Genomic DNA, 16,021 nt, shown 5'->3' with positions numbered 1-16,021 from the left:
TGACAGTGTGCCTCATTCCTGGATAATGTGGTGTCTGGAGCTGTATAATGTCCATGAGAACATAAGATCTTTTATTACAAAACAAATGACAATGTGGCAAACATCTATTTCCCTACACCACATGGAAGGGACAATACAATCTTCAAATATTAGCATCCAGCGAGGCATATTTCAAGGCGATAGCCTATCACCACTACTATTCTGCCTTGCAATCGATCCACTCAGCAAGCTTCTAAAAAATGTGATGCTGGGTACAATCTCAGTAGAGGCAGAAAAAAAGATGAAATAAAAGAGTGAATCATTTACTGTTCATTAACGATATAAAACTCTATCTAGAGACAAAAAACACCTTGTCCCCCTGATAGAAATTGTGAACACTTTCTCAGAGGATATCTGCATGCAGTTTGGATTTGACTAATGTGCTAAATGCACAATAAAAGGGGGAAAACAACATCCAAACGGTTTCGCATCAATGACAACCTCATTGAAGATTTGAAAGAGGATTCCACATACAAATACCTCGGCATTGAGGAAAACATTAATGTGGAACACGAAAAAATGAGACGTAGAGCAGAACAAGAATATACAGTACGTCTGAAAAAGATCATCAAATCTGAACTAACCCCTAAAAACAAAATTACGGCTATAAACAGCTTGCAATACCTGTGATCACGTACGGTTTCGGTATTATAGACTGGCCTCAATATAACATAAACAGGTTCGATACCAAGACCAGCAAACAACTATCCCTACATAAGGTAACATACCGAAACCAATGCATGGATAGAATATACCTACCACGAAAAGAAGGGGGCTTAGGCCTCACTGAACTCAACCATGCATATCAAGCCACTATAGAAAGCATGGGCCAATATATTAAAAGTTCAACGGACGTGAGAATAGAAATGGTGAAAGACCATCATAATCATCTTTCACAACAAACCTCAATCGGAAAGTTTGCTGAAAACTTTGGAGAAGTCATACTGGAGAACACTGTCGATGTACACGATAAACCACCAACACAGATTGCAAGAATAAAAAAGGAAGAAATACACCGAAATAGAGATAGACAAGAAAAGAAGGATGGAAACAAAATAAGCGAGCAGAGAAGTTCCTAGAGCAGCTGAACCAGGAGTACATAGACAAAGATGCTTCACTCCAATGACTCAAGAGTGGGAGACTTCCATTTGATGAGGAAAGACTTATTGTAGCCGGGCAAGATCAGGGCTTACTTACAAATGGATTTAAAAAAAATGGCTGGCCTACAAACAAATGGCCAGTGTATGTTTTGCAACTCAGCGATTGAAAGCGCAAGCCATCTAATGTCTGCATGCCCAATCTTATTGGCAAATGGTTATTATACTGCTCGTCACAACAAAGTATGCAAGTACCTCCATTGGAAGATCTGTGGAGAGATGTAACTTGACAGATCGCCGAACATTTGGGAGCATGAACCACCACCAATAACATCAAACAGAAATGTGACATACAGGCAGGCAGATACATAAAAGACAAGACCACCAAACCAGATATTGTAATATGGAACAAGCCTGAAAGAACTGCACTCATTGTCGATGTTACAGTCCCAAATGATTTCAGCCTTAACAGAGCTGAACGGGAAAAGATAAAATATCAGGACCTAAAAAATGATCTAAAAAGCACATGGCCTCTGAGAGAAGTAAACATTATACCGGTTGTGATAGGAGCAACTGACTTAATAAGAAAAAATATTCATAAATACTTAGAAGCAATCCCTGGAAGACCAAGCTGTAACTAAATACAGATAGCAGCCATAAAGGGAACAGTATCTATTCTTAAAAGAGCCCTCGGATATAAATTTAAATCATAACAGAATCAAGTGTTAGCTCCAGTAGGGAGGCCCTTGATCTCTTAAAACTTACTGAAGTAAAATAAATAAAAAAGGGAAAAGCCATATGCTTGTGAAGTGAGTGAATAATCTTGTTCTCAAAGATTCCATTTAGTGAAACACATAAGAACTCACATTGGAAAGACATCTGCATGGAGTTTGGATTTGACAAATACGCTAAGTGCATGATAAAGAAAGGGAGAACGACAGCATCAGAACATCTTCATCTTGAAGACCTTGAAGAAGATGCGGTCTATTAATATCTGGGAGTAGAGGAGAATGAGACACTTGAACATGGAAAGATGAGAAAAAGGTGCAGGGAGAATACTTCAAGTGACTTAAAAAAATTCTCTTATCAGAACTATCACCGAAAAAAAAATACTTACATTAATCAAGTGGCAATACCCGTTGTCTCTTATGGATTTGGCATAATCAATTAACCACAAACCTGTATCAATAGCGTTGACGTAAAAACTTGAAAAATGCTGGCCCTTCATAAAGTCATTTACAAACATCAGTGCGTGAACGGGCTGTACTTACCACGGAGAGAAGGTGGTTTAGGCCTCACTGAAATAAACCACGCATACCGAGCTTCAGTGGTAAACATAGGCCAATACATCAAATGTTCTTATGACCCCAAAATAAAAATGGTGAATGAACATCACATCATATGTTTGCCTCAGCAGACGTCAAATACAAAGCTCGGTGAGAATTTCAATGGTAACACATTGGATAACAATAGAAGAATATAATAACCCAGCAACCCCAATCGCCCGAAAGAAGAGGGAGGAGTGTACAAAAAGGGACTGAAGACACGACTAGAAGGATGGCAACAACATAAGAGAGCAGGATGGAATCACTGAAACAAAACTTCATTGACAAGTATTGCCATTTGATGAAGAATGATTTATTATAACTGAAAAAGACCAAGGCTTACTCACAAATAGATTAGCGAAAATGGCTGGTCTACAAAAAACAGATCAATGCAGATTCTGTCACTCGGCCGAAGTCTTTCCCTTTCTGTCTCTTTTAATTGGTTTTCCTTTTTTCCAGCAACTAGTAGCTATGAACATATGTGCGCACGAACACTGAACAGGAAACACTTCAACAAGCCAGGAATATATTAATTCTATCTTTAAATCCATGGGACACATTTTTATCTTTCAACGGTCTCTTCGTGAGCATACCAACAATGATCTCTCTTATAAATACATTTATCTCTTGTACACTTCTAATAAACAACACTAACGAAAAAGACAAATAAAGTTTGTTTATAAAATGTTAAAATAAGACTTTCTGTCGTTGTCTTCATTATTAAGTATACAAACTTCTTCTTGATACAGGTGTTGACCTTTAAGAGTTCCTTTTAGTGATCACATGGTTCGAGGCTATTTGTATAACTGAACGGTAAAGATGCTGATTATTCTGACTACACTTCTCATCTTGGATGTTAACAGTAGTTTGACTAGTCCAAATAATAATGAAATGTTCAGTCTTGAAAAATATATATGTAAACCTGATTTTTAAATCTTCATGTATCTTATTTATTTTAATAAAAGAGTTATACAAAAAAAGAAGAGACACTTTATAAAGAAATCCAAACACATTGCCGTGTACGAGCCTTTTTCAAGTCTCACACAAAACACATTCATATTTCAAGCTGTCATATACATACGCGCACACAAACATATGCGCCCACGTCCACACATGTACACTTATTCACGTTCGCGTACATACACTCACATTCACGTATATATACACACACACTTACGCACACACATGTACTCACACACGCGAACACGATCACGCACATGGACGACGTCACTTCCGCTTTCTAAGGAAATACACATGCGCAAAATACACTCTGGAAACGAGTATAAAAATTAGGCGATAAGCTGTTTCTAATCCTCTTTGGAACCAACTCTCAACTAGAGAGGTTGGGCGAACAAGCCACGCGCCGTTTCGGCGCGCGCGCACGCGCACCTCACGCCCACTTCCTACTATGTATGGGGCAGTGGGGCACGAGCTAAAGGCTGTATGTATACATTCTCACCCTTTCTCTTTCCACCTACTACTGGCCACTAAGAACACCTTCGCGTCGCTGACTACTAACTGATGACAACTCTAATATTCTCTTCCTTGCCAACACGCTGGATTCTCATTTCCACTACCACACTCACTTCAATTCCCACGCGCGAACAAACAATAATGACCCGAACTTGAGATGAAAACACATTTCCTATTCTTGCTACAACACTAGTCCTGCAACGGACATAGGTTACATACGCGCGGACATGTTATAACTAAAACATTCATTTCTTCCAACTGCAAATAAACGACATTTATCTTATCCATTAATTGTGTCTTTGTTTCCTTCAATTCCCATTCGTTTCATTATTCTTTTGTAACGGGATTGGGGTATTTATATATCCTAGTCCCCTTCAGCCGAATACAATCTAAACAACAAACCTTAAGTGTTGACAAAAATAATCTAAACTTGATAGGCAAACAATTCGACACACTTAACTAATGAACGGACATTTTTACACGAGGAACGAAATAATGATTACACCGTCTTACGATCACGTAAATTCGTTCTTCTTCAGCAGTTGATTTTCTCTTTAAATAATTTAACGTTTAAATCGTGTATGAAAAACTTTTAATTTTGATTCGTTTAAATTTTCATATTTTATTTCTTAATGAATTGGGCACACAAAACAAAAGTTGTATCAATTTACTAAAGAAATTCTAACAAACAAAATAAGTTTTCTGTTTTGAACACAAAAGAAATACGAATTGATCCCGAAATTTTTTTCTAATTGAATTCCTGGAAATATACGTAAGTTTGTATCTTTTTTTTCTTTTTTTTACACTAAAAAATCTAATCTATAACTTTTGATATAATCTTAAACATTGAAAGAAGTGTATTTGTTTTTGTTTTTGCAAGCCAATAAAATATGATAATAATAGTATAATTTTAAAAACTATCTTTAAAATATTTTCTTTAATGTGGTATTTAGATTTTTGTTTAAAATATGATTTTTTTTGTAAAACTTGTGTGATTTGTGAGAAAATAATAATTTGATCGAATTAATTTACAACTGATCACAAAACTACTTTTTTTGTATTGCATTGTTTTAAGATAAAAAAACAAACAACTATTATATCGTTGGTAAATTTCGTTTCAATTTGTATGTTTCATGTAACAGTTGATATTTTACAATATGTGTCACTTTCTTTTAGAAACTTTACATAGAATGATCAATTACTTAATGCAGAAAATAATAGTCAACCCAGCATAGTTTAACTCTAAAAGAATTGAATGTATTTTTTACTATTACCACTAAATTAGATGGGAATTAGATGTTATCTATTCTGTTAATTAATCTGTACTTTCACTTAACAGTTTTAAAAAACCAACTAGAGATATTGTAAAAAATCGTTTTTAGCAAAAGCTTTCATCGTGACTCTTATTGGGTGGTTTTCTATTAGTATTTTGCTTAATTTTCTATTTTTGGGCGATTATCGGGACTTCGCAGATAACAATTTTGTATCAACGATTTTTTTCTTCTAACATAACGTAACATACTAATTTTTTTTAAAGTAAATAAGTTATAACCCAAAACTGTCCCTTATATTTTGTTATTTTTAGGTGAAAGAATAAATTAATAAGCAAGGACTTCCTTTCCCATGGTAAAATAACATTATTACTAATGAGGGCAGGTGTTTTGTTTATTTATTTAAAACAGCAAAAAATAGAATTTAAATTGAGTTTTTATTTTTAATGATGGGGGGGGGTGTTTTTTTATTATTTAAAACAACAACAAATGGAATTCTAAACTAGATGTAGAACAGCATGTACAAAATTAGTTTTGATTCAATTGTATAACGGCCGATTGATTGCAAATGCATTTATTATAATTGAAATGGTTTCCTTTTTACAAATCATCTAAAAAATATTTATAACATTTCACGATGCACGACTGATGCTGAACACATTCGTTATAGGATTTTACTTTAATTTTTATTCATAGTCCAACAATTCGTTATAGGATTTTACTTTAATTTTTATTCATAGTCCAACAATTCGTTATAGGATTTTACTTTAATTTTTATTCATAGTCCAACAATTCGTTATAGGATTTTACTTTAATTTTTATTCATAGTCCAACAATTCGTTATATGATTTTACTTTAATTTTTATTCATAGTCCAACAATTCGTTATAGGATTTTACTTTAATTTTTATTCATAGTCCAACAATTCGTTATATGATTTTACTTTAATTTTTATTCATAGTCCAACAATTCGTTATATGATTGTACTTTAATTTTTATTCATAGTCCAACAATTCGTTATATGATTTTACTTTAATTTTTATTCATAGTCCAACAATTCGTTATATGATTTTACTTTAATTTTTATTCATAGTCCAACAATTCGTTATATGATTTTACTTTAATTTTTATTCATAGTCCAACAATTCGTTATAGGATTTTACTTTAATTTTTATTCATAGTCCAACAATTCGTTATATGATTTTACTTTAATTTTTATTCATAGTCCAACAATTCGTTATATGATTTTACTTTAATTTTTATTCATAGTCCAACAATTCGTTATATGATTTTACTTTAATTTTTATTCATAGTCCAACAATTCGTTATAGGATTTTACTTTAATTTTTATTCATAGTCCAACAATTCGTTATAGGATTTTACTTTAATTTTTATTCATAGTCCAACAATTTTTAATTTTTATTTCATGTTTTGTACTACACAAGATTGTGTGTGTTTGTTTGAAAACACTTATCCATTAAATGTGTAAAAAAAAAACAAATACAAATAATTTAAAAATTAGGAAAACTTCACAAAATTACGCAATTCTGTCGGACATAGTGATGATGCGGAAATATTGTATCGTTTTATATTAAATTTATTGAAAAAAGATAAACAGTTCCTATGCAGAAACATATCATACTTTTCTATGAAATATTTTAAAAATATCGTTTTAAATTAAACTTATTGAAAAAAGAGAAACAGTTCCTATGCGGAAACATATTATAATTTTCTATGAAATATTTTAAAAATATCGTTTTATATTAAATTTATTGAAAAAGAGAAACAGTTCCTATTCGGAAACATATCATAATTTTCTATGATATATTTTTAAAATATCGTTTTATATTAAATTTATTGAAAAAAAAAAAAGAAACAGTTCCTATGCGGAAACATATTATAATTTTCTATGAAATATTTTTAAAAAATGAAATCTAAAACAGTAAGATGAAAAAACAAAACTTTATCTATCAAATTTATTTTAATAGATATTATAAAACCTCAAATATTGTAAACAGGAGCAGATATACAGGAATATATGAATGGAAATAACATAGGTCTAACATAGATGTGTAAAATTCTTAATAGAAAATAATTACACTCGCAAAAGTATATTAGATTTACAATTGTCTTAAACTTGCTAAAAAATTTTGACTGTTCCTTAAAAAATTACTATTAAAATATCCTTAAAATGGTTGTCACAAATTTAATTCCAACATATTTCAACATTTTCTAAAGGCATGATATGTGAAACGCATACAATTCTCAGTGGCATAACATAAATTTAATGGTTGAATAAAGTGTTATTTAACATAGCAAAGACGATAATTAATGACAACATGGGGCATCAGTGTTTGTTGAATATTGAAAGTATTGCTAAAACCGTCTTGCAATATTGTTGTGAAACCTGGTATCACCTCTATACAAATCAACTTCTGCTCCACTTTGGATCGAATAATTTCGTACCTTCTTATTATTACAGAAGGGGAAAATGTCTTGATACAACAGATTAAGTGTGGATGACAAAATACAGGCTTGTCGAAATTGATTCCATCAGATTATTGTTAATGAGTCAGACAGAATAACTCTGTGAAAATCATATTCATCTGATATCCTTCAATGAGTGTAGCCCATGAAATTTAAAGGGCAAGTCGATTAACCAGATGATTCGTTACACACTCTTTGCATTACGTTATCCATAATACTTACCTTTCCTTTGAACAACACATATTCTACTGATAATATTATGATGTCATACCACCCCAGCCTGTATCTGATAAACCACATGTAAAATTATTAGCAGCTCATCAGAACTGTCTCAACAAAATACTCATGTACATGCTTTATAAACATTAGTTCTGATAACTATCAAACTGATGTGCATAATTCTAGAAGTGTAAGCCATGTTTAGTTTCAGAACAGTTTCCGATGGTTCGTTGTTCTACATTAGTCCTGAGAGGTGACTGGTTTGCAGTAGACAGAACAGTTTCCGATGGTTCATTGTTCCACATAAGTCCTGGGTGTAAAAAATATATGCGTAATTGCTACAGAAAATGTTTAATATTTATGGAGCAATTCTGGTTTTTGATTGGTTGGTAGCAGAACGTGAATTAATTCGATTCGTCAGTTCCTAGCGGCATCGTTTATAAATAGAATCGCCCTACTATGTGGGATCATACCCCAGTATGAATTAAAACTATTGCAATATTCCCCCTATTTTTTCTTTTAATTTTTTTTCAAAATTATTAGTTACGCATTAGTATGTTAAAATGTTAATACAAACAAAATGGATAGTTTTATTTTTGTGCAAATTAGTTTTCTTATTTTTCAAAAATATCCTATTTTGGCATTGTTTTAATTAACAAAAAAGCTTTCATTAAACGGGTACATATTGCATGTTTGTTTATTTTTATGTATTTTTATTTATGTGTATGCGTTTTTTGTGATCATTTTTTTCAGTTTCTTCGTAACTTCTGAGTGCCACCTTTAATTGGCTAAAAGTCATGGCGTTTTTTTTTTCTGGGTTAACACGGTGATAAATGATTTGAAATCACTCGGTAATCCCTTAAGAACCAAAGAAATTAACAGACTGTCACGAATAACATCACCAGCCATTTTTAAAGAATTTGCAGTCGTTTCGGCTCTTATAATATAATCAGTAATAGTTTCGGCTTCCATTCGTTTTAGAGAGGTCAGTTCAGTATATAAAGAAATAATTTTGGGTTTTCCTTTCGATAAATAATGCTCTCTGAATATGTTCAATGCTTTGCAGCTATTGTCCAGGGCTTCTCTCATTACCAGTGATAGACTTAAGCACTGTATTAATTCCGCAAAGACAGTTGCGTTCTTTTCAATGAAGTCGGGGTCGTTTCTATTTTCAGGTTGTGTTTGAAGTACTTCATGTAGCTTTTGGATTCGTCGATATCCTAGAAATTTAACTTGCCACAATTCAAATTTTGATTCGGATCCATCTAAATAAAGACGCACGCTGGATGCATAACCTCTATAAATGTAAGCCATGTTTAGTTTCAGAACAGTTTCTGATGGTTTATTGTTCTACACAAGTCCTGAGAGGTGACAGAACAGTTTCTGATGGTGCGTTCTTCCACACAAGTCCAGAGAGCTGACTGCTTTGCAGTAGACAAAACAGTTTCCGATCGTGCCTTGTTCCACACAAGTCCAGAGAAGAGACTGGTTTGCAGTAGACAGAAAAGGTTTAATATTTATGGAGCAATTCTTGTTTCTGATTGGTTGGTAGCAGAACGTACCTCGTTATCATATACTAGCATATTCCCGTACCTTCTGTCTCGAACCATATGCTTGTAGAATCTATTCCTATTGTTTTCTTAACTATTACCTCCCTAAGGTAAATAGGTATCGACTGCTGTTGTGTTGATCATCATTAACTATTTTAATAGTTTGTAGCGATTTCCATACAAGTAATATGTAAATCAATTTTACTCGATTGATGTGGATTCTAAAATGCAATGACCTCTTGATTAAAGAGAATACCTTTTTACAATTTATTAAAATATATTTAAAAAGTCTATTCATTACATAATAAAAAGGAAATTAGTAAATATAAAACAATAAAGTTCTAATAATATTAACGTCTGGAGTTACAAATAATTTATTTTTAAGTTGAATTGGAGATAAATCTATATGTCTACTAAAAATTAGTTGTGAATAATAAGATTGACAGAAAAAATGCCAACCTCAATCAACATGTATTGTAATAAAATGATTGGATAAAAAGTAAAAAATATGATTAGTTTTAAATGTTTATTTGTTTATTGCAATTTTAAATATTATGTCCAATGAAGTCTTGTAATCCCAGGGTGACAACATCACAAAGAAGAGTCGCGAGATTCTCTTCAAATTACATTTCATTTAAATATTTAAACTTTACACATAAATTTATACTTTTGTATATTAATGTATGTGAGTAAACGAAGTAGTCATATATATATATATATATATATATATATATATATTGTAATAGCATTACAAGCATATGCTATATTTTCGTGGACATCGGCAATATTGCATACCTAATGTGCTTCAACAAGTCATTTTTTATTTGTTGTTCAATTTTTAAAACAATTACATTGATGAAATAGAATTGAATAAGCATTTCAATTTATCTTAATTTATTTTTTATGCGTTCAATATTTTTATGCCCCAAGTTAAAAATGAAAAGAAAAAACAGTAAAAAAAATGACGACAGCAAAAGGGGAAACAGTTTTTTCAATGTTTACATGTAATATGTTACGTTTAAATACATATGCGCGGGTTAAAGTTGATTGGATATGGCTGAAATTTTACAAGCTATATAAACAAAGAAGTTCATCTCTACTGGTGTTTGATTTTGATTTTTACGAGGAAAGAAAGAAAAGTTACGACCTAGCAAAGTTGACGAAGAATATTTAAAAATAGATGAGATAAATCGGTATATATACTCTATTTCCATATAGTTAATATTTTCAGAATTGTTTTCATGTATATTATAGAATAAATTTGATAATTATTAATTATGCGGAAATTTCTTTAAAATGTTATCTTTTATAGAAATTAAAATCGCTTAAAGGGAAACGATGACAGCGATGCACTAACCATCGCAATCAGCATGTTAACGAGTTGGTATTCTCTTAAAAATAGAAAACTTTTTGCTTTCAAAACAAATGCAGAAAAATGTTTCATGTTTTAGTCTGCTTTTGTCACTACAAAAAAATATTACCACGTTTTTCAAATTTGATTTCCAAACAATACTATTTTGTTCTTTTTTTACACTGGTACTAAAGCGTTAAAAAAACAGCAAAATGTACTTAGAACATGCGTTTGTTTTTCAGTGGTAGAAAACGAATAAAAAGTACTTGTGCATAAATAAAATATATTGTGAAACTTGAATTTATTTTTAACTCATTGTACAGACTGTTTTCGAATCTGAAAAACAGTCCCATTTTAGTAATTAGGCAGTTATCTGTAAGTTTTCGGGTATGATGAAAACGAATATGACATTTAAATTTCCCGCAAATAAGTATCTTTCTAGATATTAAGCAATGCCATTTCTTATGTTATTGCTGGTGGCTATCTTGGATATAGTTTCTCAGAGTTAGGTTTGCGCGCTCATGCATAACAGGATGGCCATCAGCGATAACATAAGAAATAACATTAGTTAATATCCGGAAAACTACTTATTTGCAGAAAGTTTAAATTCGATATTTGTTTTTAGCATACCCTAAAACCTAAAAAGTAATCATTTAAATGTTAAGGTGGAAACAAGGTAAAAATTACCGTTTTATTTCTTTGTTTACATAGTTTAGTTTTCAGTAAAACAACAGAATAGAAATGGCAAAATTATTATCAACTGGTGAATATATAATTTTTGCTTATCAGGATTCCTGGTAACCTGGTACTGTGAAAGCTACATCAAGGATTCACGTACAGTACGATTTATGGTTGCATCTCAGAAAATAGAGGCATATTTTGGGCCAGAGAGAGAGAGAGAGAGAGAGAGAGAGAGAGAGAGAGAGTATTTACAAAATTGATAATTGGACTGGTCCCAAAATGCGTAAGTTCTGGTTGACTATGGAAATTCCCATCTTTTACAGAAATCCAAAATCTATATGAACAATTTGCTTCGAGTTATTTCTGAGATGCATTCATATCTACTCATATTTTTCCTTGAGGGTAGTAGTAAATACCGGCCATAAATGCTCTTTAGGCATTCAATGGCTACCCCCAGATTAAGCTCTCCTTTGGTAAGGAGGCAGGAAAATGCCTGCGCTCAATAAACTATAGTTAAATACCACTATAATACTTAGTTTTGCTCATGAATAGGCACTCACTGGATGATACAATACGCCAGTTAAAAAAATTGACATTTGTACATCTGAATTTATAATTCATGGCTTATTAGATTTGACTGCATAATCAAAAAGAGCACACAATTTTACATAAGAGTGCAAAGTTTTATGAGAATAGCTTGAAAAATTAATAAATGGTGGCGAAATTATCAAATTTCTTGGTATGCTGAGGTCCGTAATTTAGTCCACTGTTTTCTAAAGAAAAATTTTCACGGAAAAGCCTATATTTTGGCATTTAAATTCTCATAACCTTTGAACTACTGATGGAATTTGCATCATTCAAATGGTTTTAAGCGTCTTTTACATAGCTTTTTCCATGCGAGTTGGTAAAATAACAATTATCTAAAAAGAAATAAATCAACTTGTCATTTAATTGTAATATATTAATATATTGATATATATTGTAATATCTTAATATATATATTTAATATATTAATATATATATTGTTATATATTAATATATTGTTATATATTGTTATACATAAACATATATATATATATATATATATATATATATATTGTTATAATATATATATAATCTTAATTTAACAATTAGAGTAAATTACAATATGTCCATCAAAATATAATATATGTTTATTTTCTCATGTTCATTTAAATCATTAGAAAAAGCTAAATATAATTTCAACAAGAATATATCTTAAAATAACACCTCTATGGACTGGATCTGTGTCAAGTTAAGAAATATCTGATTATTTTTGTAACGTATCTCATAACTATTTTAGATTTAATTAATCTAGATATCGATTTCAACCAAATAATAATAACAACAATAAACAGACATGATACTAATATTTGAATGCGATATGTATATAAATATGTTTATCTTTCCCTAGAATATAGATCATAAAAACGCACAATAAATATTTTTAATTAGACTATATCTTTAGCAACACTTGTATTGACTGGCCTATGTCGGATTAGAAAATATCCGATTATTTTTGCAACGTGTCTCAATTAACTTTTCTCATTAACCTGGATATTGTAATTAATCCAATTATATAGACAACAATAAACAAACAGAATACAAATATGTGATTGCAGATTCTAAAATATTGAATTTCATTCATTTTTACAGATGTTCCTGATCGAACCCTATTATTCAATTTTAATGGAGTATCATTTTATTTTTCCTATAAGCAACTATTACTTCGATTGGAAGATACACCGACATCTGCTGGAAGATTTAATATACTGGACAATAATATTTGAATTTTGTGAAAACAACACATTTGAAGGTAAAATATTTTTTGTTGAATAGAACGAAAGGTAATAAGAGATCAAATTGCAAAAAAATTGTTTTACGCACCCGAAACTATAGCACTAAGAAAAATTTGTAGATAGAAAGGTAACACCTTATGAATTCTACTTCCACTTGAACAAATTAATTATAAAATTGCAATAAAAAAGATAAAATAAATGTTCCTTTAATCTGTTGAAGAAAATTGGTACATTTATCTGAAGTATGTAGATATAATTGTGTTGCCAAATACGATTGAGTAAAACTTATAGATACTCACACTGGAGAAAAGAAATATTCTTGTAAAATTTGTTTATATTCTTTTTCTAATCTAATCTGGTTTTAAAGCATCAGATTTTGTTAAACATGTTATTATTCACACTTGAGAAAAGCCAATTCTTGTGAATGTGAGGATATTCTTGATTGAATAAATAAACGTTACTGACAAAAGTGAGAACTCACACTATGGAAAATCAACATTATTGTGAAGTGTGTGGTTATTCTTGTTCTAGGAAAGCAACGTTAACGAAACATATGCGTACTCACACTGGTGAAAAGCCACATACTTGTGAAGTATGTGGGTATTCCTGTTCTGACAAATCAAATTTAATGAAACATATCAGAAATCACACTGGGGAAAAGCCACATACTTGTGAAGTGTGTGGATATTCTTGTTCTCAAAAATACAGCTTGGTCATACATATGAGAACTCACACTGGGGAAAAGCCACATACTTGTGAAGTGTGTGGATATTCTTGTTCTCGGAAATCAACATTAGCGACACATATGAGAACTCACACTGGCGAAAAGCCACATACTTGTGAAGTGTGTGGGTATTCTTGTTCTGAAAAATCAAAGTTAGTAATACATGTGAGAACTCACACCGGAGAAAAGCCACATACTTGTGAAATGTGTGAATTTTCTTGTTCCATCAACGCATCTTTAGTGAGACATATGAGAACTCATACTGAGGAAAAGCCATATTCTTGTGACGTGTGTGGATATTCAAATTATCAAAAATCAGGCTTAGTTATACATATGAGAACTCACACTGAGAAAAAGCCACATACCTGTGAAGTCTGTGGATATTCCTGTTCTAAAAAATCAAAGTTAGTAATACATATAAGAAAACACACCGGAGAAAAGCCACATTGTTGTGAAGTGTGTAATTATTCTACTTCTGACAAATCACATTTATTGAGACACATGAGAACTCACTCAGCAATAACAACAATGTCTGGTTCTTCCACACAAAAGTAGAGTGTGAACCAGCTGACATCCAGTTGTAAAGTCCTCTTGGCTATTATAAAATGCGACACAATGGAGTTTGTAAAATCTGTAAAAACTTGAATATCCAATATAGTAGCAAGTCGTGGGAACATCTATCAAAAAGAACAGTTGGAAAAAAGTCATACATCATCTACGAAATTCATACAGCTAGATACCCATAAAACGCAGATATTAAACCGAACATATTGACATGGCATCAGAGAGAAAAAATAGCAACTCAAGTTCAAGAAGCGTCCCTAATGATATTGGCCTTATCAGAGTTGAGAGAGAGAAAAAAAAACAATGATTTTTGTATGACATGAAAAGAAACTGGAATCTCAAAACGATCTCACTCATTCCAGTGAGAGGAACAACTACTGAACGAGAATTACAAAATCTATCTGGTAAATATATCCGATGAACCAAGTCGAGAGAAATACAAATAATTGTACTTGAATGGCCGGTTAGAATCTTAAAAATATCTCTTAGTTGGATTAACTAATCTAATGGGAAAATGTTTGGCATCTGGTGGAAGGCTCCAGTCGCAACAAAAAAACAATTTGATAAGAAAATAATCAATAATTTTCCCTACTCTTTATCTGTACCTAAACCTAAACATAGATTCCATGATCAAAGCTTCTTTCCTAGAACTGCACGCCTGTGGAATTGTCTTCCGTTTTCCTGCTTTCCAGATTTCTATAATATGGTTGTCTTCAAGTCCAACGTGAACAAGTTTCTGATGAGCCGTTCCACTTAAGTTAACAAATTTACCGAACTTCCATTACTATCGATTACTATATTGTCCTTTTGACTACTCGACACTATTTAACCCTTATCCTTGAGTGGCCGATCGGCCTTGATAAGTGGTGACGCCTATGTAAAAAAAAGATACAAAAAACACATTCTTATGAAATATGTGCCTATTTTTTCGAAATAATGAAAAGTTAGTGCAACACTGGAAAATTCATATTTTAGAACAATTTGTGAATATTCTTGTTTTTTAGTCGAGTTAATTGACACATATGAAAAAAAACACAATTAGTAACAAATCTATTTTTGCAAAATATGTTTATAGTTTTATTCGAAGAATTTGCATTTATTTATATGAGAACTTCAAACTAGACAACATTACATCGAACACACTTGAAAGGACTCATGATTGATGCAACAATTCTAAATGAATATTGTCATAATAAAGAGAAATGAGAGAATGTAATCCAATAGTAAGTAAATAATTAAAAACTACAAAGTATATAAAGCATACAAACATTACACAGATTGTTTTAAGAGAAAATGAACTAATAAAAAAAACTATAAAAACATATTTCGATACAACCAAACATTTTCAAAAACACAAATATATATTTTAATCGTAATGAAATCAAATATAAGCTCTAGAGAGGGGAATAAAAAAGCTGAAAAAC

Source organism: Euprymna scolopes, chromosome 46 (genome assembly GCF_053919585.1).
Source record: "Euprymna scolopes isolate OS-2025 chromosome 46, ASM5391958v1, whole genome shotgun sequence".
In the NCBI taxonomy this organism is placed as follows: Eukaryota; Metazoa; Mollusca; class Cephalopoda; order Sepiida; family Sepiolidae; genus Euprymna; species Euprymna scolopes.
The sequence above is the reverse complement of the archived record's forward strand: the minus strand, read 5'-3'. Positions refer to the sequence as shown.